The sequence below is a fragment of the Furipterus horrens genome, unplaced genomic scaffold (assembly GCF_987537825.1).
Source record: "Furipterus horrens unplaced genomic scaffold, mFurHor1.1.pri manual_scaffold_2, whole genome shotgun sequence".
Taxonomy (NCBI): domain Eukaryota; kingdom Metazoa; phylum Chordata; class Mammalia; order Chiroptera; family Furipteridae; genus Furipterus; species Furipterus horrens.
The window spans coordinates 125243592-125268046 of NW_028327172.1; the positions used below are offsets into that span (position 1 = coordinate 125243592).

The window sequence follows — 24455 nt, forward strand, 5'->3', positions numbered from 1 at the left end:
TCCGCTGCCTTGCGGCATACCTCTTCAGGGGAAAGGCTAAGGGAGTAAACCCCGACAGAAAATCCGGAGCCGGAGTCCCTAAGGCGGTTTGACGTTGTAGTCAACACCGGCAACTCCTGCGGCGCACCTGAAGCCAAGCTGTATTGACTCCGTCTTTCCCTTGGATCCTTCAGCTGCGAAGAGAGGGGGGGTCTGCTGCATGGGCAACAGCAGACCCTCCATATTACCCTGCCCAGGCTCTGTAGCTTCAGCGTCATCACAAGATGTCGATTCAACACGGGAGGAGACAGATACCATGTCACTCCCGAGTCGGACTGCACAGCCATTCTCGGCGGTGCAGATAGACTCTTAAGAAGCTACACCATCGTCTCTCGAGACGGACGGCTGCCGACGACGATTACAAAGAGAACACTTTTTTAAACAAAGCACAATTATTTTCACCACAGATAATAGCATATGCATTAAGACATTTGGGAAACCAAATGATATCTGCAATTACTGGAGCATTTTCCTTTTATCTTTGTCTTGTTTTCTTTTCAATGGACTACTATACTTAGATAAAGTATTCATACTTATTTTATGCTATAAATTACTGCTGTTGTGAAGTCAGAAAGTGGTGACCATTGTCCAAGTTTATAAAGTACATGGACCATATATACTTGCACAGAACATCTCTGGAAAGAACGTTACCTATGATTTCTTCCTACCAGATGAGCAGTTTTGCTTGGGAATGGGGTAGGAAAAAAAGACTTTTGTCTTTTTTATTCTTGTACAACGAAACTGTGTAACCTATTCAAAAATAACAAAATATCCTAAAAATGAAATATTTGGAGCCAAAGACATCCATAGCCTTTTTGATTATGATACAAAAAGATTAGAGGCCAATCATGATAGCTAATATGTATGAATCATAAAGGACATTTGCTAAACAAAACTACTTCTACTGTTCAGGAAGACAAATCTAGATGCCCTGAGGCTCAGCAAAGCGCTGGCTCTACAATGTGAGTTGGCTCAACAAAAGGAAACACTCCTCAGCTTCTGAGATCCAAAGGCTCCCCTCTTTAAGGAGACCTCCTCCTCAACAGCCTTCCCTTATTCCCCTTTTTCACAGTTACCTCGCTGTTCCTGCCCCTCCACCCATTCTATAAATATGTAAATCTTGAGAGGCATGTCCCTCCCCTGGAAGATGGAGTCCAGCACTGCTACATGACAGCCAGAGGGATTTTAGGCCACTTCTCCACTCTTGAGTTTTTCCTCAACTACCCCTGTTACATAGGAGGTCTGTCAGGAAAAACTCCAGCCATTGTTAATATAATGAGAATGGTTTGCATTGATGCAAACTGGCATCCAAAGAGAGTGGAATGGAATGCATATGCATAAACAATGATGACTTCACTGTACTAGTTAGTGGGCGCAGTAGACGCCATTGAATGAATATGTGCACTGTGTGGCTGTCACATGCAAAAAGACTGAGCAAGTAGAGCAACAAATCTGCATCAAATTTTGCATTAAGCTTGAACATTCCTCCACAGAAACTATTCAGATGATTCAGAAGGCTGCAGCTATGGGCAAATGGTGATTGGCAGCTTCATCATGACAAATGCCTGCTCATGCACCATGTCTTGTGCAGAGTGTTTTGGCAAAACACCAAATCATCCAGGTGACTCAGACCCCTTTACAACCCAGATTTGGCACCCTGAGACTTCCATCTTTTCCCAAACTAAAATCACCTTTGAAAGGGAAGTGATTTCAGACCATCAGTGAAATTCAGGATAATACAACAAGGTTGCTGATGGCAATTTGCAGAGCTGTGTGAGGTCCCAAGGTGCCTACTTTGGAGAAAACTAGGCATCATTGCCCTATGTACAATGTTTCTTCTACCTTGTATCTTCTTTAGTAAATGTCTCTATTTTTTATATTACATGGCTGGACACTTTCTGGGCAGACCTCATATTTATGCTACATGACACTAATGGTCTATGTGACCAAGTCCTTTAGAACAACATTATACTAGTTCATTTATTCAGTATATATATTTATCAAGACTCTTCCATGTGTCAGGCCCTGCATTAGGCACTAAAAAAATCTATAGCATATAATTCTTTCAATAAAAATTAAAAATTGACTTCCAGTCAAGATAGAGGTGTAGGTAGACATGCTTCACCTCCTCGTGCAACTGTAAAAAGAATTACAACCAGAACTCAAAAATAAATAAATAAATAAATAAATAACACCCAGAACCATCAGAAAATCAAGTTGTATGTAAGTCCAACAACCAAGGATTTAAAGCAGCAGCATTCATCCAGATGGGGGGAGGCGCAGAGTTGCAGGGACAGGGTGGGGAGGTAGAGTTGCAGGGAGGCAGCAGCAGTGGCAACAGAATGGATAGTTCCACATTCATATGTGATGGATGAAAATTGGGAGGGATACCTTGGGAGCGAGATCCCAGCCCCAGGCCAGACTACGCAGCCCAAGTTTCCAGAGCCAGAAAGATAAAGCCTCATTACTTCTAGATGTAAAAAAAACAGTAGTAGTTGGGACAGCTGAAGAAACTGCCAGATTTTTGCCACTTAAAGAGCCATATGGGCTTAGAACATACACAAACCACATGGCAGTAGCTGGAAGAGCACCAATCACATATAGGAGGTGGGTGAGGTGAATGGAAGTGGGGCCAGTGCTGGGTAGGCCTCCAGAAGTCAGGCAGTGGCACTGTCCTCTCTCCAAGCTGCAGCCCCCCACCGCCACACACACACACAGAGCCACAAAGTGGTAAAGTAGGTGGCCCCGGCTCTGGTAATTACCTAAGGCTCTGCTCCACACCATTTACAGGTACCTTTTCTACACAGGCCGTGGTACTAGCACAGGGAGTAAAAGCAGCTCTACCTACTACACAGAAAAAAACACAGGTAGGCCACCAAATTGAGGAAGCAAAGAAATATGGCCCAAATGAAAACAGAACAGAACCCCAAAAAAGAATTAAATGAAATGGAGATAATCAACATATCAGATACAAAATTCAGAACACTGACGATCAGGATGCTCAGAGAACTCCCTAAGTATAACCACAAAATAAAGAAAGAAATGAAGAATACACTACGTGAAATAAGAAAAATAGCCCTGGCTGGTGTGGCTGACTGGATTGAGTGCTAGCCTGTAAACCAAAGGGTCACTGGTTCAATGCTTAGTAAGGGCACATACCTGGGTTGCAGGCCAGGTCCCCAGCTGGGGCCATGCGGAGGTAATCACACATTGACATTTGTCTTCCTCTCTATCCCCCACCCTTCCACTCTATCTAAAAATAAATAAATAAAATGTCTAAAAAGAAAGAGAAATATATAGGGAACAATGAAGGGAGGCCAGGATTCAAATCAACCACTTGGAACAAAAAGATAAAATAAACATTCGACCAGAACAGAAAGAAGAAACAAGAATTCAAAAAAACTAAAAGAGGCTTAGGAACCCCTGGGATAATTTTAAACATACCAATATCTGAATCATAGGGGTGCAAGAAGGAGAAAAAAAAGAGCAAGAAATTGAAAACTTATTTGAAGAAATAATGAAAGAAAACTTCCCAAATTTTGTGAAGGAAACAGACATATAAGTCCAGGAAGCACAGAGTCCCAAACAAGTTGGACCCAAAAAGGAACACACCAAGACACACCATAATTAAATGCCAAAGGTTAAAGATAAAGAATCTTAAAAGCAGCAAGAGAAAAGCAGAGAGCTACCTACAAAGGAGTTCCCATAAAACTATCAGCTGATTCCTCAAAAGAAACTTTGCAGGTTAGAAGAAACTGGCAAGAAGTATTCAAAGTGATGAAAAGCAAGGACCTAAAACCAAGACTACTCTATCCAGCAAAGTTATCATTTAGGATGGAAGGGCAGACGAAGTGCTACCCAGACAAAATAAAACTAAAGAGTTCATCATTACGAAGCCATTATTGCATGAAATGTTAAAGGGACTTATTTAAGAAAAAGAAGACCATTGAAACTATGAACATTAAAATGACAAATCACAACTACTAACAACTGAATCTAAAAAACAAAAAGAACTAAGCAAACTAGAACAGGAACAGAATCATAGATATGCAGATCATTTGAAGGGTTATCAGCTAGAAGGAGAAATGGGGAGATGGGAAAAAGGTGCAGGGATTAAGAAGCATAATCAGTTGGTACAAAATAGACACAGGGATGTTAAGAATAGTATAGGAAATGGAAAAGCCAAAGAACTTGTATGCACGACCCTTGGGCATGAACTAAGGGGGGCAATTCCTGGAGGGAAGGGGAGTAGCAGGTGGAGAAGGGCAAAAGGGGGAAAATTGGGACAACTGTAATAGCATAATCAACAAAATAAACTAAAACAACACTTAAAAATCATAATTATTTAGGACTTAGCCAGAACAATCAGTATATTCCGTTTATTGAATACCCTCCTATGTGCCAGCATTATGTTAGCTGCATACCATACGTTGTTTCTAATTCTTAATAGACATTAATATTTCTGCTTTATAAATGAGGAAACTCAGGCTGGAAGGATTTAAGAAATTTGCCCAAGGCCAAACAATTGGTAACAGCTTAGCCAGAATTAGGGCTAGTTCTATCTGGTTCCAAAGCCTGAGCACTTCCTGCTGGCTGAACCACTGCTGCCTTAGTAGAAAATAACCAATATTCTTTTTTTGTATTAATTTATAAATGCTATTTTTCTTCTTTATTATTATTACTCAAAAACACTTCAATGCAAAATTCCTAATAACACAGAAAAACAAAGATAAAATGTAAATTTAATGGAGGCAAATAAAATAATGTCGACTGTTCAAGCAAATTGGTAGAGAAAATGCCAAATTTTATAGTGTACTCAATTCAATTTTACCTAGCTGAAAATATCACTTTTTCTGGCCTTCTCTTTTTGGTTTCAAATAAGTGGCATTAAAGAGAATAGTATTTCCCTTGCTAAAATAAGTTAGGTGAATATAGCTCTTTCATTTAATGATGAAGCACCCCCAAGAGACTATGTCAACTTCTACCTTGTCTTCACAGTAATGTGAAAATCCCATCTACCATCTTGGATTTGGTCTTTGGAGGCCTAAATTTTCAAAGCCTCTGTAATTCATTACATTAAATATTACAAGCTATGAACTATGCAGAAGAGAAATCTGACCAGCACCTTTCAAGGGAGTTCTTTATATAAAAAAATGTCAGCTCCAGACACCATAGTTATTTTTCATACTAATGAGTTACTTTTAACTTAAAATTTTAAGATAGGGTTAAGAATCTGGGGGGAAAGTATATACCTTTTACAGTACTCATGCTAAACTTTTTAAAAGAATTAGCAGCGGGGGAAATCCCAAATCCTCTCAAAATTCTATCAATGTCTTCATTGTAAATGCTTTTTCAGGAAATTCTCAACTTAGCATGCAGTATATTTTTGTAAATTTTTGAAAAGTTAAGTATCAAGGAGTCTCTTTCTAGCTATATCACAATGAAAAGTATGGGGGGGGATGAAGGTTTTTATTATTGTGTGCAACAGTGTGCAAATGAAATACCACTTTCTTCATGCTATTATTAAAATTAACTGAATTGTTACTGCTTTTACATGGCCAAATTTTAAAGCAAGAATATATTTGGAAATTGTTTAATCCAATTCCATTTTTTTACAGAATGTAGAAATAGAATTGTGAGAGCATTATTCAGAATTAACCAAGTAATCTTTGTAACATGAATTCACAGATGTTTGTATTTGTTTCCCAATTCTTCATAAAGTTATTTGAAAGCAGAAGTTTTCTGCCCTGGCTATGTGGCTCAGTTGGCTGGAGCATTGTCCCATACACCAAAAAGGTTGCAGATTCATTCCCTGGTCAAGGCACATACCTAGGTTGTGGGTTCGATCTCCAGCAGGGATGCATTTAGGAGGCAACCAATCGATGTTTCTCTCTGATATCAATGTTTCTTTCTCTCTCTCTCTCTCCCTTCTTCTCTCTCTCAAAAGTCAATAAACATATCCTCAGGTAAGGATTTTTTTAAAAAAAAGAAAAAGAGAGTGGAAGGAAGGAAGGAAGAAAGGAAGGAAGGAAGGAAGGAAGGAAGGAGAAAGGAAGGAAGGAAGGAAGGAAGGAAGGAAGGAAGGAAGGAAGGAAGGAAGGAGAAAGGAAGGAAGGAAGGAAGGAAGGAAGGAAGAAAATAGAAAGAAAGAAAAAGGAAGGAAGAAAGGAAGAAAGGTTTTCCATCAAATGCCTATTGAGTATGTACTATAAGGGAGGCACTGTGTAGGATAGGCAGATCCAGAAATAAATAATTGAGATGCCAAGAGTTATTACCATGAGCGTGATATATCAAATCCTCATGGAACTTCTAAATATTTTATAGCATTTTAAAGAATGGTTAAGCATTCACTGAGCAGAGAATGAAAGTGGAGAGTGTCAAGTGGGTTCCATCCCCACAGCAATGGGAATGATTTAAGCATTTAAGCATAAGATTTGCATTTTACAAATGAACAAACGAAACAAGCAAACTCATAGATACAGAGTACAAATTGATGGTCGCCAGATTGGAGGGGTTTGGGAGATGGGTGAAAAAGTGAAAGTATTAAGTATAAATTGGCAGTGATAAAAATAGTCACAGGGATGTAAAGTACAGCACAGGGCATATAGTCAATAATATTTTATTAACTATGTATGGTGTCAGGTGGGTACTAGACTTATAGGGATGATTACTTTGCAAGTTATATAAATGTCTAACCATTATGTTGTACAGCTGAAACTAATATAATATTGTATGTCAACTGCAATTGGAAAATAATTTTTTTTTACAGACAGGGGCAGATATTGGCCTCAGATAGGAATAGAGACCTGTTGTCCATGATAACAGAAGGAAAGGAGAAAAAAAACAGATAAAACTGCAGATAATGTTGATAAATTGAGGGAAGTGGACTGTCTAATGGCTGCTATTTTCTCAGTGAGGCAGGAGGCAAGGTTATCTGCTGACAATGGAGGGAGGCAGAGCTGTGAGGATCATGCATTTGTCAAATCTCAGCAAAAATATTTAAGATTTGTACATGTCATTATATGTAAATTTTACATCAAAAGGAAGAAACTATAAATATTGAACTCTAGTTCTAACACATGCATGTACCTATTTAACCCAAATTTTTATCAAGACATAGACTGTTATCATTACCGGGGCTCTTAAAACTGTTCTACTTATATCAACTGTTTTTTTAAGATTTTTATTTATTTGATTTTAGAAGAAGGGAAGGGAGGGAGAAAGAGAGGGAGAGAAACATGGATGTGAAAGAGAAACATTGAACAATTGCCTCTTGTACGCTCCCTGACCAGGGACCAAACCCACAATCCTGGCATGTGTCCTGACTGGGAATCAAATTGGCAACCTTTTGGTTTATGCGTTTACACCCAACCAACTGAGCCACACCAGTCAGGGCTCATATGTTTATCTTATTCACTGTTGTATCTCACTACTTATACCAATGCATGGCACATAGCAGGTAAATAAATTAACATGTGATATGGTTTTTTAATTTGCATATATCCCAATATATGCCCAACTGCAGAAGTGGAGACAGGAGAGGAGAAAGGATATCTGAACTATGAAAAAGAGGATGAAGAGAGACCAGATGCCATTTGTAGGATTATTTCCTCTGTAACCGCTCCCCACCCCAATACTTATCAGAACACTAAAATACCTCATACTTACCAGATTCTCAATTTATACAAGAACCAAGATTATAGCAATTGTCTGATTTACTAGGCAAAAGTCTTCCAATTAAAGGTAATGAGATTTTTTAATTAAAAATGAATTCATTATATAAGAAATAAACTCCATTTTTTATTAAACTAGATACTTATAATTGAAGTTCTTAATTTACCTCAAATTAGCTAAGCACCACCCAGGGCCTTAGCTATATAGTCCTCTGGAAGGACCAAACTGGCACCAAAATACATCAGCAAACTGGGTCATCGAATCATCATTAATATACAGAAAATTAATGTAAGCCTTTCACCTATTGCTTGCCAAAAGACAATAAAATGCCAAGTTTTCAAAATAATGTTTTCATATGATTGTTACTTCTGAATAGATATAATTAGTTGATTAAGAGCAATTGTTTGACCCAATGGTTTCCAGTATTATCAAAAATTCTAAAGACCATCTTTCTCAGTGTATCAGCAATTCTATTTTAAGGAAATAATCACTCTGTGCATCAGCAGAAGACCCATCCAAATAATTAAAAAACTAAAAGCCAACACTTGTTTCTTGGGTAAGAGGCACTGCCTCTGAGTCTCAGGTTTTTCTATATGCAAATTGTGTGGTAATGCCTGTCATATCTTCTGTCCAGGTTGCTACAAAGATCAAATCACATAATCAATTTAATACCCATTATAAACTGTAAAAAATTATAAAAATAAAGCATGTTTAAAAGGCATTTCTTCTTTACGTGGCAAAAGGCAGATTACCTAACAAGGCATGAATCCCCTTTCCTATGAATTCATAGCATGTACAGTCAAATATCTCTCACTTTAAAAGTCAATCATGTATTATATTGGGTTTTTTTTTTGTATATACATGATCCCAAATTTTTCAAAGCATCTTTTATTGTCCTGTCAATCAAATGTTCTAGTTATTTTTTATTTTAAAAATTTTGATATTCAAAACCCAATTCAAAAATCTACTTTTCTGACTCATTATTAAAAATACCTTAACTTGCTGTGCACAGATTACTTTCATTTCAAATTTCCAATTTTGGATGTAAAAAAAAAAGAAATAAAAAGAAATTTAATAAGATTGTAGTAAATTAACAGCTACTCTTCTTTCTTTTAGACTGATTTAAAAAGGGAGACATCGTTTCCACAGATTAGTTTACAACAATGAAAAGCATGTTATTGTCTTCACTATCATATATATATAATAAAGATCCTTTTGTTTAATATTTCATATTAACATTGTTGAATATGTGGGAAATATGCCAAAATATCCTAGGGGAAAGAGGCAAGCACTTAAAATGCTAAAAATTATCTCATCACTTAATTTTTGTTAAAACAAATAATTTAAGAATTCAGAGAAATAAACCACTTTTAAAAGTTGATTTTTTATTTAAAATTTAAAAACAAGTACGACTTGAAAATATTAATGGAAAAATAATATTCTATATATAACTGGAAAATACTAAATTCAACAAGTAAAACTGGTATAATGAATACTTAAGTAGCTTGGTGCAGAACATATGGTTGTAATACTTACAAATTGTATGGGGACATTATACTGTGTATCTTCTTATATAATGCACAAATGATTCATTTTCTCTATGAAAATTTTCAGTATGTTAGTACAGTAAAACCACTGATTATCTGATACCACAAATAATTGAGACCCAGAGTTATCAGTTGTTGAACTTCTCTTTGTGTTTAAAATACAAAATTAGTTTTTACACAGAAGATACATGTATACACAATGGCTCTCTTTATGGAGCCAATGTTTTACTAAATCTCCTTTTTGTCACTATACAAAAGGGCAGTCTTAGCTTACCAACAAAACAGCTGAAAAGAACAGTAGCAACAAGTAAATGTGCCCCCCACTGGGTGTATAAAAAGTGTATGTTGCCATATGAAGAAGGCTTGCATGCAGCATGGTAGGGAAGCAAGTCCTGAATCTATTGTGTGTTGTGCATGATCTCAAGTGGAGAAAACCACCTGTCCTTTTGCCCTGTAAAAGGACCCCTGTGAGCCTTTTCTCATACCCCATTATAGTTCCCTTCAACCATGATTCTACATAGGCTTTGAACTAATGGCTGTCTGTCACAAAAAGTTCATCTCAGGCCACTTTTCCCCAGAGGTTTCAGAGGGGTTAGTCTGAGGTGACCAACCATGGCCTAACAAAAAGATGAGTGTGTCTAGGGCACAAAGCAAGACAGAAATGTGAGAAACTCTCTTTGTAGCATCTTGCCACACACAGAATGTAGCCAATTATAGAATGTGCAGAGGCGCCTGAGGGAGAAGCAAGGATTGGAGAGGAAATCTGTCTTCCTTAGAAACAAGTGCTCTTTAATGCCAACAGGCATTTCCCCAAAGTTTTCATGATTCTGTTTCCTTGATTCTTTATACAACACATATTAATAGAAATGACAATTTCTATTTAACCCCAGGCAAAATTAAGAATAGAGTGCAATGTTAGGTTTCTCTCTGTAAAGATTTTCAAGGGGCAATCACTTGGTGAGGTTGTAGAATTATAAGAGGCCCTCGGGGTTATGTACCCAACCACCTTAGTGCAAAGTGGCAAAAGCCTTTCCACAAAATCTTTGACAGGAAGTTATGCGAGCTATTTTCCTTCCTCCTTCCACTGGACAAACACCTACACATTGCTAATGTTAAAGACAATAGCTTCTTTAAAGTCTTCCCTAGCTCACTCTTCTCCATATATACTGCTCTCATAGAACTGATAACATTTAATTATACATATTACATGCGCGTCTCCTCTTACTGGATGATACGCATTCAAGGATAAAGATTTGTACACCTAACAGAGTGCTTGACATATAGTAGGTACTTAACTATTTGTCTTGTAATTCTTGAACTCTTCCACTGATGGAGAGCTTCCACATGAAAAGGAAAACATTTTTAACTAATCTTCTCTGGATCCAAGTACTGCCCTGTAGTGCTCAGTAGAAATGGTCCACCACACACATGAAGACAACCATCCACTTTCCTTTAACATCATCACCACAATCTCTGGCTCTTGTCTTTTTCTAGCTAAATATTCCCATTTTCTGCTGCTATTAGTACTCCAATATAAATATTAGATGCTCTGTTCTTCAACCTTATTGCTGTCTTCTAAAACATCTTTAGTTTGTCAATTTTTCCTTTAAAACTAAAGGAAAATACTGCATGCATGGTTCAACCTGTGCATCACACAGCAGAACTACTACCTAACTTTGTTATGGACACAATAATTTTATTAGTGCAGCATTACATGTTTCCCCTGAGCCTTCTCCTTGGTATCCCTTTATCCAAACTTCTGAAAGAGCTGATAGAGAACTTCAATGGAATTAGGACCTTTGTTTTCTCAATGGCCAATGTATTTAATCAGACAGGAAACCCCTGTCCATCGTCATCCACACATTCATACCAATACAGAGCTTTTCTTAAAAGTCCAAGACTATAAACAGTTGCCTCAAGTAATTAGCCTAATTGAAAGATAGGCAGGGACTTCTGGCCAAGATAGAGGCATAGACAGACATGCTGCGTCTCCCTCCACAACTAAGAAGGAATACAACTACCTCAAAACTAGAAACAACCAGAAGTTCCAGAAAATCAAACTGCATGGAAGTCCAACAAACAAAGATATAAAAAAGAAATACTCATCCAGACAGGGAGAAGGGATGGAGCCAGGGTGGAGAGGACATGGCATGGTGGTGGCAGCAGCAGTCCAGCAGAAAGCACAGTTAAACATTTTAAAAAGTTAGGAGGGACACTTGGGGAACGCTCCAGCTCCTCACCAGACCATGCAGCTCATGGTCCCAGCACCGGGGAAAATTAAGCCTCATTGCTTTTGATTGTGCAAACCAGTGGGGATTGGGGCAGAGGCAGAAACTGCTGATCTCTCAGCAGAATCCACTTGTTTAAAGGGCCCCCACAGTTCTAGAATGTCCACAGACCCACCCACTCTGGGAACGACAGCCAGGGCAACAGCTAGAGAGGCACCAGTCCCATATGGAAGTGGAAGAAGTGCCTGGAAAAGGGGTGAGTGCTATGCAAGTGGCATTGTTTCTTCTCAGACCTCTACCCCACATACAGGGCCACAACATGGTGAAACAGGTCTCCCTGTACTGACGAACCCCTAAGGCTCTGCCCCTTACAACATAACAGGAGCAAACAGTTCTACCTAAGACACAAAGGCAAACACTCACAGGAGACTTCCGGCCAAGATGGAGGCCTAGACTGACACGCTCCATCTCCCTCCATGATTAAGAAGAAATACAACTACTGCAAAACCAGCAATAACCAGAAGTTCCAGAAAATAAATGGAATTCCAACCTATGAAGTTATAAAGCATTGGTGCTCGTCTGGATGAGTAGGAGGGGAGAAGCTGGGGTGGAGACATTAAGCTGTGCTGGTGGCAGCAGCAGTGGCGGCAGCAGCAGCAGTGACAGTAGTGGGATGGCGGTAAGCACAGACACCTGTATTTAACAGGAGGCAAGAAGCACCTGGGGAGCACCCCAGCTGCAGACCAGACCTGTAAGCTTGTGATCCCAATGCCAGGGAAGGCAGACCCCCATTCCCTTGGACTGTGAGGCCTGGAGGGGGTGCAGATGAAGGAGGAGGCTACCAGACTCTCAGCAGAGAGCAAACAGCCAGGATCCATCTTGGATCCCCGCCCCCACATAAAACGCCACAGCGTGGTGAGAAAAATCTCCAAGCTGTGATGAATGCATGGGGCTCTTCCCCCCTACAGTGTAGGAGGTGTGACAGCCCCGCCCAGGAAGCAAAGGTAAACACAAAACTGTTCAGGATGGCATTGATCATGATAGAGATCCCAATCACACAGCTGACCAGACAGCAAATATATGATCTATCAAATGAGCAGATAGGAAATCTTTCTGAGGCACAATTCAGAGCCCTGGTTATAAGAAAGCTTACACACCTAACAGTGGATCTTAAACAAGACAGGGAAAGAATAAAAACTAGTCCTGCAGAAATGACTGAAAACACATATGAAACAAGTGGTGAGGGAAGAAAAACCAGGGATCAAATCAACAAATTGGAACATAGGGAAGGAACAAACAGTCAACCAGTGCAGAAAGAGGAAACGAGAAGTGAGGAAAATGTGGCTCGGAAACTTATCGGACAGTTATAAGTGGGCCAACATCCAAATCATAGGGTTGCCAGAAGATGAAGAAGAACAACTAGAAATTGAAAAATTATGTGAAAAAATAATGAAGCAGAACTTTCCTAACTTGGGGAAGGAAATAGACTCACAGGTCCAGGAAGCACAGAGAGTTCCAAAAAAACTGGACCCAGAGAGAACCATACCAAGACATATTATAATCAAAATGTCAAAAATTAAGGATAAAGAGAGAATCTTAAAAGCAGCAAGAGAGAAGAAAATTACATACAAAGGGGTCTCAATAAAACTATCAGCTGATTTCTCAAAAGAAACTCTGCAGGCAAGAAGAGACTGGCAAGAAATATTCAAAGTAATGAAAAGCAAAAACCTACAACCACGATTACTCTATCCAGTGAAGCTTTCACTCAGAATAGAAGGGCAGAGAAAGTGCTTCCAGGACAAAGTAAAACTGAAGGAGTTCATCGGATCCAAACCACTGTTATATGAAACATTAAAGGGACTTGTTTAGGAAAAAGAGGAACAAAACTATGAACATTAAAATGAAAACTGTATCACAACCAACAACAGAAGCTATGGAATCAAAACAAAGGCAAACTAAGCAGGCAATGAGAGTGGGAAAAGAATCATAGGTATGGGAACATATTGGGGCAGAGGTCAGTAGGAAGGGGAAGGGGGGAAAGGGAGGGAGATGGTACAGGAATTAAGAAGCATAGTAGGAGGGAGTGGAGGAGACAAGAACATGTTGAGAAGAACTATATGCACAACCAATGGGCATGGACTAAGCGAGGGGGTGGGCAACTGGAGGGAGGGGCATCACTGGGTGGAGGGGAACAAAGGGAAAAGAAATTGTGACAACTGTAACAGCATAATCAATAAAGCATATTTTTTAAAAAAGAAGAAGAAAGACAGGCAGGAGTGAGGCAAGGGAAGGGGGAGAATCTTACTGATTTCTTCAGTTTTGAAACTGAATTTTTAAAAAGTTCTTTTTTCAAAGTATCTAGCAACTAATATGGCATTTTCCTGCATGTAAGTATCAGAACACTATCCCAAGAAAACCTGTGTTTTCATAGACTTGAAACAACAAATAATAGTCTTTGTTGAAAATATTAACACATAGACCTGACAGGTGTGGCTCAGTTGGTTGGGCACCGTATTGCAAAGCAAAAGGTCACCAGTTCGATTCCTGGTCAGGGCACATGCTTGGGTTGCAGGTTCTGTCCCTGGCTGGGACACATACAAGAGGCAACCAATCAATGTTTCTCTCTCTTTCTCCCTCCCTTCCCTTCTCTCTAAAAGTAAATAAAAATATTTTTTAAAAGAAAATATTAACAGAGATCACAGAGAAATTTCACTCAATAATAAATACCTTGAGAGTCTTTCAGATAACTTAGATTACACATCATTTCTATGTATCTGGTTCTGTTCTACAGTCCAATATTTAGAGTTTTCTGGCCCAATTTTAATATTATTAGCTTTATGTTACAGCATGTCTTGCATGTGAATATTATTTCTCATTTCTAAAACTGCTATATGTGCTATTATTTTAGTGAACTGGAGTTTAATTAATACATCAATTCAGGCTACCTCTCTGCAGCATGATAATAGAACCCGATATATATAATTTCAAACATTGTAGAATCTACTGGTCAGACAACATGAAACTTTGTAGCTTTATAAATGTATAATGATTATACCCTCTGTCCAGGATTCTTTTTTCTTATGTGTTGAGATAGTATACTAAAATAAGAAATATTTGGCAGTTTCAACAAAGAGGCTGGATGCCGTAGCCTATTTTTTATTGAATTTAGTTCTATAATTCCTTGGGAAATATTTTATATGTTTTTCCTGTGAAAGTTATATCTGTAGAGCTGAATGGCCATTTACCAGCTCTTACAGTATTCTGGGAACTAAATATATTGCCAAATATAAAAGAAATGCATTTCTTATAAAAATTTATAATACACTATACTGAGGACTTCAGTTTGGCTAATTGTGAGAAATTATCTTCTGTTAATGATGTAGTTAAAATGAGAACAGGATCCCCATGGAACAGTTTCCAGCTTCAATTTTGTTCAAGAAGAATTTGATGACTTGGACCTGATGTTTAGTTCCATTGAAGAGTTCTCTCTTGACAAATACTTTTTTTAAGAAAGTAAATTAATCCTCCAATTTGTTATAACTGTTATAATAATCAATTTCAAATTCTGCCTTAATTATAGATATAAGATTTTCACAGTCAAGTACCAAAAAGTGCAACTGACTTAGAGTTTAGGCATAAAGAAGGTAACTTCATGATTTTTTAAAAAATATACCTCTCCCATGATCAAAAACAAACTGAGTTCTTTAAAAGTGAAATGTGGATAAAAGTAAATAGCCTAACATAAAAGGTATTTTATAAACCATGTTTTCTGCAGGCCAAATTTTGCAAATCCTTAAATTAAGAGTACAAATATGAAATTTCAATCTCTATGGGTATTGAAAGATAGTGCAGGTTCTAGGATATAGCAAAGGATTAATATCATCTTATGAGAAAATTATGTTTACTAGAGCTCTTCCCCAAGCTGATCCGCACCCCCAGTTTCAGAATAAGCACTGACAAATACCTAAGGCTCTGCCTTTTACAACATAACAGGTGCAACAGCTCTACCAATGGCACAGAGGCAAACACAGGACTCTGTCAAGATGTGGAGAAAGAGAAGTATGGCCCAAAAGAGGGAGCAGATCAAGGTTCCAGTGGGAGAACTAAGTGACAAGGAGATAGCCAGCCTAATAGATGCAGAGTTCAAAACGCTTGTGATAAAGATGCTCACAGACTTAACAGACTTGCTTGAGAACAGCAAACACATAAGGGAAGAAGTGAAGACTATTCTAAGTGAAACAAACAAACAAACAAAAATCCACACAAAACCAATGGTGAAGGAAAGGAAGCTGGGGTTCAAATCAATAACCTGAAACATAAGGAAGAAATAAACAGTCAGCCAGTACAGAATGAAGAAACAAGAATTGAAAAAAAATGAGTAGAAACTTAGGAACCTATGGGACAACTTTAAACATACCAACATCCAAATCATAGGGGTGCCAGGAGAAGAGTAAAACCAAGAAATTGAAAATTTATGTGAAAATATAATGAAAGAAAACTTCCCTAATATTGGTGAAGGAAATAGACATACAACTCCAGGAAACACAGAGTCCCAAACAAACTAGACCCAAAGAGGACCACACCAAGGCACATAATAATTAAAATGTCAAAGGTTAAAAAGGTAAAGAGATAATCTTAAAAGCAGCAAGAGAAAAGCAGAGAGTTACCTACAAAGGGGTTCCTATAAGAATATCCGCTGATTTCTCAAAAAAAATTTGGCAGGCAAAACAGACTAGCAAGAAATATTCTAAGTGATGAAAAGCAAGGACCTACAACCTAGATTACTCTATCCAGCAAAGTTATCATATAGAATGGAAGGACAGATAAAGTGCTTCCCAGACAAGGTTTAGCTAAAGGAGTTCATCATCACCAAACCCTTATTATATGAAATGTTAAAGGGATTTATTTAAGAAAAAGAGATTCAAAACCATGAACATTAAAGTGACAAAAACTTGCAACTATCAACAACTGAATCTAAAAAATAAAAACAAAAACAAACTATACAAACAACCAGAACAGGAACAGAATCATAGGTATGGGGATCATTTGGAGGGGTATCAGCTGAGAGGGGAAAGTGGGAGAAATGGGGAAATTGTGCAGGGATTAAGAAGCATAATTTGTAGATATAAAATGGACAGGGGGTTGTTAAGAATAGCATAGGAAAGGGTGAAGCCAAAGAACTTACATGCATGACCCATAGACATGAACTAAGAGGTGTGGGATTGCTGGAGGGAAGGGGGGTACTGGGCAGAGGGAAAACATATACTTTTTTAAAGAGTTAGCCAATTTAAAAAAAAAAAAAAAAGGAAAAAGCCTTGACTGGTGTGGCTCAGTTGGTTGAGTATCATCCCAGAAAGCGAAAGGTCACCAGTTTGATTCCTGGTCACAGCACATGCTGGAGTTGCAGGTACAAGAGGCAACTGATTGATGTTTGTCCCTCCCCCTTTCTCCCTCCCTTCCCCTCTCTCTAAAAATAAATAAATAAAACTTTTTTTTTTATTCGGGAAAGAAAATTTTCTATCTTGAAAGGAACTGAAGAAACATAGCAACTAAACACAATGCATAGATCTTGCTTGATTTTGGTTAGAGGAAAATACGTTAGCTACAAAAGACATTCTCATTGTGAAACGTTTATCATGGCAATATCTATAAGGAGAAAAACTGGAATTGATCTAAACACACAATAATAAGAAAATATTTAAAAGAATAATAGTACTTTCATAACATTAACTATTTACTAATAATAATCATAATAACAACTAGCTTTTAAAACCTAGAATAATGTAGTTTAGGATAAATGGTACTTTTACAATATTAATAGAAAAGGATGAGTATAATTTTGTATATAAAATACAGGCCTAATATACAATATAAGAGTCTATCTGGATTATGTGCTGTGTTTTTTCTTTCTTTTTCTCCATTTCTGAAGATTTTTGTTTAATGGAAGGACACTATTTTTATAATTTTTTTTAAAAACAATATTATTTTTAAACAAGAAAGTTTGACTCCCAAAAGACATTTCTCAAGAAAATTGGAGGTTCAAATATAATATATGGCTATTAGATGACATTAGAAAATTATTAATTTTCTTAGGTATGACAACAGTATTATTTATTCTTAGAAAAGGTATGTTAAAATATTTAGTAATGAAGTATCATGTCTACATATTACATTCTAATGGTTCAACAAAGCACATACATATAATTATAGAGATATATAAATGTAAATACATAGATAAAGAAAACACATATAGAAAAATACTAGACTTGGATATTAAAGAGAAAAAATTAATTAAGACAGTACAAAAAACATTTTACAGTATTTATATGTAAGAAAATAAGTTCCACTTTTATCAAAATGGTGAACAGAAAGGCTTTTCTAAATAAATAGAGTTGACTAAATTATTACATACTAGTCGACATTCACTAGTTTTCAAAGAATAACATTACAATTAAAACTAAAAATGTTAATTAACTTGATTGTAATAGTTACAATATTATTGTAATAATTGTATATATTAAATCGTAATGCTGTTCACCTTTAAAAATCACTTTGTGCAATTTAAATATACAATTTTTTATCAATAAAGCTAAAAAACTAAAACTTTACAGAATATAGCTTATTTTCTTTGGTTATTAAGAATGAATCAAGCAACTATAGAATATAGGAGGTTATGTGTTGACTTTGTGTCATGCTATAAAAATTTCTGTCTTGAACACATCCCTGACAGCAGTTTGCTTTATTTTTAAAATTCCTCTCCTATTCCAAAAAAGGTTTTAACCTGAGATTCTGGCCCTGGCTGGTGTGGATCAGTGGGTTGAGCACTGAACTGTGGACCAAAAGTTTGCCAGTTCAATTCCCAGTCAGGGCACATGCCTGGGTGTTGCAAGCCAGGTCCCCAGTTGGGGGCATGAGAGACACAACCCATTGCTGTTTTTTTCTAGCACATCATGTTTCTCTCCATCTCTTTCTCCCTCCCTTTCCCTCTCTCTAAAAATAAATAAAATATATATTTTTTAAAACCAAGATCCCAAATAAGTATTTCAGAAAATGGGTGGTACAGGAAGAGCAGTTATTTTGACATTTTAGGTTCCTTTTTAATCAAACAGGAGAAATTCTAATTTTACAAAGGACTAGCACTCCACCTCTCAAACTGATTTTAGATACTGGGATATGAGATGGTTGTGGCCTAAAGGTACAACTTAATATATTGTTTATTACTACTAATAATTTACACAAAACCATATTTTACATGCAGGAAATGCAATAGCATTGAAGAACAGGAAAAGCCACTTCCAAGTTCTTAAATTGTCATCCCCCTGCCTCCCCAAAAAAGTGATTTAAAAGATCACACCCAGCTAGTTAATAAAGACAACAATAAAGCAAAAGAACTACTTTAAGAGAAGGTATTTTCTCTTAAAGACCATAGCTTTATTTTACAGTAATAAAAGCAATTTTGCTAGTTACCCTACTCTAACTTTCTTCCTTGCAAACACTTCACTTCCTTGAAAACCCCTAGAACAGTGACTATTCTTTCCAAGTTACAGTAAAACACACTGTCATTAATATAAGTATAAATTCTGCTAGCTGAGCTTATGGGGTATGCCAAGGTACCATCCTGCAGACAGCAGAAAACCAACCTAATGAGGAAACTGATGAGTCATACTCAGTTAAATTATATTTTTGCTTCAAGTTGATTTTTAAAACGAGCTTATCTCTCAATTAAATCATGTTTTTATATTAACACTAAAGTTCTTACTAAGCAATTCTTCAACTACTCCAAAAAATACAGTAGAATGTTGATGGATTTCTGGCTGGGTTTTAAAGCAGCTTCTTAAAGAATAAGAGCAACAGAAATCAGTTTCTACAAAGCCTTCAGGACAAAACTTCAAGAATAGCAAAAGTGCTTCAAGAATGATTATTATAATTAGAATAGTCCATTGTACTTAAGAGAGTTCAATATTTTTTCCTTTTATAGCACAAAAATTGAACCAGAACCCAGAAGTGGAAAAGAACTAAAGTTGTTACATTAAATAAGAAGAAAAAATATATATGTATATATAGTATAACAACTATGCACAACAAAAATATTGATTTGAGCTAAAGGGTGAACAAAATCAACACACTTTGGAAGAAATTCTGAGAAAATTTCACTTAACTATTTATAGAATCAAGAACAATTAAAATATTCACAGATGTCATTTGTTAATTTCTTATACTACAGTTTGATCACCTTCTTTGAGTTCCCTACAATGCCAGTGAGAGTACCAGGAGATAGCATTTTCATTCACTTTTTCTTTTTTAATATCTTGTTTATTTATATTTAAAGAGAGGGAAAAGGAGGGAGAAAGAGAGGGAGAGAAACATCAATGTGAGAAAGAAACATGGATTCACTGCCTCTCTAGGCTCCCGACCAGGAACCTGGCCTGCAACGCAGGCATGTGCCCTGACTGGGAATCAAATTAGTGACCTTTCAGGTCACAGAGCAGCGCTCAATCCACTGAGCCACACCAGCCAGAGCAATTCACTTTCTAATATGTGATTTAACCATATGCATTAGAAGCTGCACAAACATTCGTAAAGTTTTTTTCTCCCAGGGGAGAGCGCGAACGCAGTCCCCCACTACCACAAATTATGCAGCCGAATTTCCCACATTTGGGGGAATTGCAGGGGTTGGCACATCCAGAGTGCAATGGAAAAGCCTCGCCCTGGGAAAACCACCTTCATGATTAGGGTATCTCCCCGCCGGGTAAGTATGTTGTTCATAAAGCTTGAATCACCAATTGCACTTATAGGTAATTTTTAGAGAGTGATGCACACACAGACATGTCACATTATTCAAACTTATTTATAAAAGCATTGAAAATAATCTAAAGGTATAAAAAGAGAATTGTCAAATTATGGGCAATCCATATGAATATCATACAGAGATCTAGCATGGTTTTACATTGAGTGTATACTACCATTATAAGAAAGTATTTTTTCTACTCTTATAAGAAAAAATTATTTAAGTTTGCTTTGGTCTAGACATACCTTTGAAGTCTTAAGACCATTCATTTGAGCTATATATTATTAGGTTACTTGATTCAAATTCTACATAATAGGCTTTGATATAACTTAAATGTTTATTGTACCTAATTATGTCTGATTACTATATAAGTTCTATTATTGTTGCTGAACTCATGCTGGAGCATGGAATAAACAAAGGATGATGATAATCACACTTTCAAGGAAAGCAAAATATTATAATATTTTAATCAACATAAGAACAGTCTGCATACCCTGAAATGTTCCCAAAGAAAACTAAACAACATTAGGGAGGATTATGGCACTAAAAAGGAAGAATTTTATATAAAACATAAGTTATTCAATTTTTTCCAAAAATGAAAATATAGCTGAATTAGGTAGCTGCTATCACAAAGTTCAGCCTGCAAACCAGACTAAATAACACCCAAAGATTGGCTTTATTTGGCAGAATGCTTTAAAAAATTATTTGAATGTTTTTAAGTGGACTTCACACTCTCATCTGATGACAGGATACCCTAGCCAAATAAACATCATACATTACTTGCCTGGTATTTGAGTTTACCTTCTGCCTTTAGACTTAAGTCCTACCTGAAGAATCCCCACTTACCCTATATTTGGTTCTCTTTTTTCTCCTCCTTCTCGTTTTTTTTTTATAATTACATTTTATTGATTATGCTATTACAGTTGTCCCAATTTTTCCCCTTTGCCCCCCTCTACCCACAATCATCCCCCAATTCTCAGGGAATATGTTCCAACTCCCTAATGACTGCCTGAAACCACAAATAGTACCAAACCTGATATACTGTTTCTCTATACATATGATAAAGGGCAATTTATAAAAAAGGCAAAGTAAGAGATGAATAGTAATAATAAAGTAGTCATATACATATATATGTACATACATATTGTAATAAAAGTTATATGAATGGCTTTGGGCCATTATTAAGTAAAATAACTTACTTGAACACAAGTACGGCAATACAGAGACAGTCTATCTGATAACCAAGATGGCTACTAAGTAGCTAACAGGAGGTGAGCATCTACAGTGTGGAGATGCTGGACAAAGGGATGGTTCACATCCAGGTGGGATTTACAAGATTTCATCATGCTACTCAGAATGGCATGCAATTTAAAACAATGAATTGTTTATTTCTGAAATTTTCTATTTAATATTTTTGGACTGTGGTTGAGCATGGGTAACTGAAACTGTGGAAAGTGAAACCATGGATAAGGGAGGGGAGATACTCTACATCCTGATTATTTTGACAGTCCTCCACTTCCTGCTCTCCTAGGGCAGCCTTCACAAAGTTGATATTCCTGCCTTCTTTAGTCACTGGGCATTATTAAAAGGAAAAAAAAAAAAAAAAAAAAAAAGCTCTCAGTGGGGAGCAATTTTGATCCCTAGAAGACATTTACCAATTCTGTGGTAGAAATTGAGGTTACAACTGGCAACTAGTCAGCGGAGGACAAGGATGCTGCTAAGCATCCTACAATGCACAGGATAGCCTCCCATGAACAAAGAGTTATCCATCCCCAAATGTCAATAATGACAAAGTCGAGAATTCCCTGCACCATCATTACTTAAGGTCACCTGAGTGGATCTCTATTTTTTACAACCCAAGACAGTCTAGCGATGTCTTCACTGGAAAATATGGCCAGAGGATTTGAATTGATGTTTAAGAGACCCTCCGAGGCTCCTTAAAAATAATTGCCACAGAAGGTAGCCTGGGGGGGCGTGTTAAAAATGTTACACTTGACCTAACAACTGACAGAGATCATTTTTCTTCAGAAATGCCATCCAAGTGATATGTCAACAGCATTTCTGCAAAGTATCACAATACTCATTAGAGGACTTTTCCATTTTCTTAGGAAAAAGGTAAAAAATTCAAACGCCAACTTCTCTAGTTATATGTTACTATTTTTGAAATCATAAAAAGTAAATGAACTGAAAATATGAGTTCAAATATCAATTATCATTGTAGTTTTAAATCCATTTGAATTGGATACAGCTGGCTACAGGCTATAGTTTTATAGCTTTTACTTCTCTTGCAGTCTTTGGTCTGCATATCTGACACCACTATTCCTTCACAAGAGCTTAGAAACCTCCTTATTTCTTTAAATAGTAACGCATGTGGGACAGGGTCTCATCCATAGTAAATCACAATACATGTTTTATTAGTTAATTGAATGAAAATATTTTTTAAAGACTACTATACACATGACTCTTTAACTTTTGCCAGTTGAGATAGGTAAAACCAGAGGTCAGTTACCACCTTCAGTATATAATTTTTAGATACTAATGTTCCAATTTTTAATATTTATAATGAACTCTCTCCTCTACCTAGTAATATAAGGCTACCAGAAAATAAGCTGCTTTGCATGAAGGTAAATATTTCCCTGCAAAAACCACCCATCACTGTGCAATTTCAATGTATCCTCACCCATCCCAAGCCCCATTTCGACACATTCTCTTCCTAGGATATATAGGCAGGGCCATTATCTAGCTTCAGCCATTCATCTTCTAAAACCTGAAGGGACTCAGCCAAAAGGTGGGAACAACTAAAATGCGCAGGAGCAGAGAAGAGCATCCATATACCTGGACAGCGGAGGACTGAGCTGATTGAGGTGCTAGTTAAGTGAACATTGTGCACAACTAACAGCAGAGGTAGAGATCAAACAAGGCAGGAGCCACCGGGAGAGATAACTGGCCAAGAATAGACAAATAAATCTTAGAAGTTATCACTAAGATCAAGAAGTCAGAAGTATGAATGAACATAACGGGAATTGGGTGAAAGTGTCCAAGGAAAAGCCAAACTAGTAGATAAGATATCTGAAGACAAACCAGGGTCACCAAAATAGCAGCACAAAATCCCAGAGGCAAACACATGCTCATACCAGGCTAATGTGGCCTATTTAAATAATGTGTAATTGCTTGGAGATAGTATCAAAAACACAAGGGGACCCCAACTGGTGTGGTTCAGTTAGTTGGGCATCATCCTACCAAGCTAAAGGTCACCGGTTCAACTGCCAGTCAGGGTGCATGACAGGGTTGTGTGTTTGGCCCCCAGTCGGGGTGCATACAGAAGGCAGCCATCAATGTTTCCCTCTCATGTCAATGTCTCTCTCCCTCTCCTTCTCCCTCCCTTTCCATCTCTCTATAAATAAATAAATAAATCTTTTTTAAGAAAACACGAGGGCAAGGTCAGCAACGCTTTAGCATTAGTGTACTACTCATTGATATCAAAACATAGGAAGCTGAGTCTTTCAAAGTAGTCTCTACTTTAAACAAAATTTTAGTATTATAATTTTAAAGGCCACTTATGTAAATCATGCCAGTAATACATAGGCATACCAATCACACTACCCCCACAGAACATTGAAGGAGATAGAATAATAACCATTGCTATACTAAAGAGTAAAAACAAATTTTTTTTCCTTACCTAAAAAATACAATACCAGGGGAAATGTGTGTCCCAATGGAAAACTATGCATTGTCTAGAACACATCTTTCCCGCTTATCTGATTCTAATTCTTTGGGAGCTATTTTAAAACTCTGTAGATATATTAACATTCAAATTATTTCTGACTGAGTGAAAGTGACTTCCCTCCCTCACTGTAGATAAGTTTAGTTATGCCCCCATTGTTATACTGATTTCAATATTTTGTAATGATGAACATGTATGTCTTTAAATTCTTAATTAACATCTTACCAGTTACTTCTTTAATGATTTAGTAAAATCTTTAACACACATTCACTTGATATCTGCATGATAGTCATAATTTTACTTTTTTGAGAATTATCTTTTAATAGTAATTTTTGAGAAAAGTCACTTTTTGAAATTTGGGAGAAATATTGATATTTATCATTATGGCGTTTTTTTGGTTATGCTGCTGATTTAATCATAAGTATAGCTGTTGCCCTGCACAGGCCTAGAGTTTG

The 24455-nt window shown here is 37.0% G+C and overlaps 1 protein-coding gene and 1 non-coding gene across 2 annotated transcripts in view; both read right to left on the reverse strand.

The window, feature by feature from the left end:
- The window catches only part of COL25A1 (collagen type XXV alpha 1 chain), a 485787-nt gene that overhangs the window by 446776 nt on the left and 14556 nt on the right, over window positions 1-24455 (reverse strand).
- LOC150019428 (U1 spliceosomal RNA) lies at window positions 20083-20245 on the reverse strand. Its single transcript, XR_016509478.1, has one exon. It is a non-coding gene; the product is annotated as a U1 spliceosomal RNA (small nuclear RNA).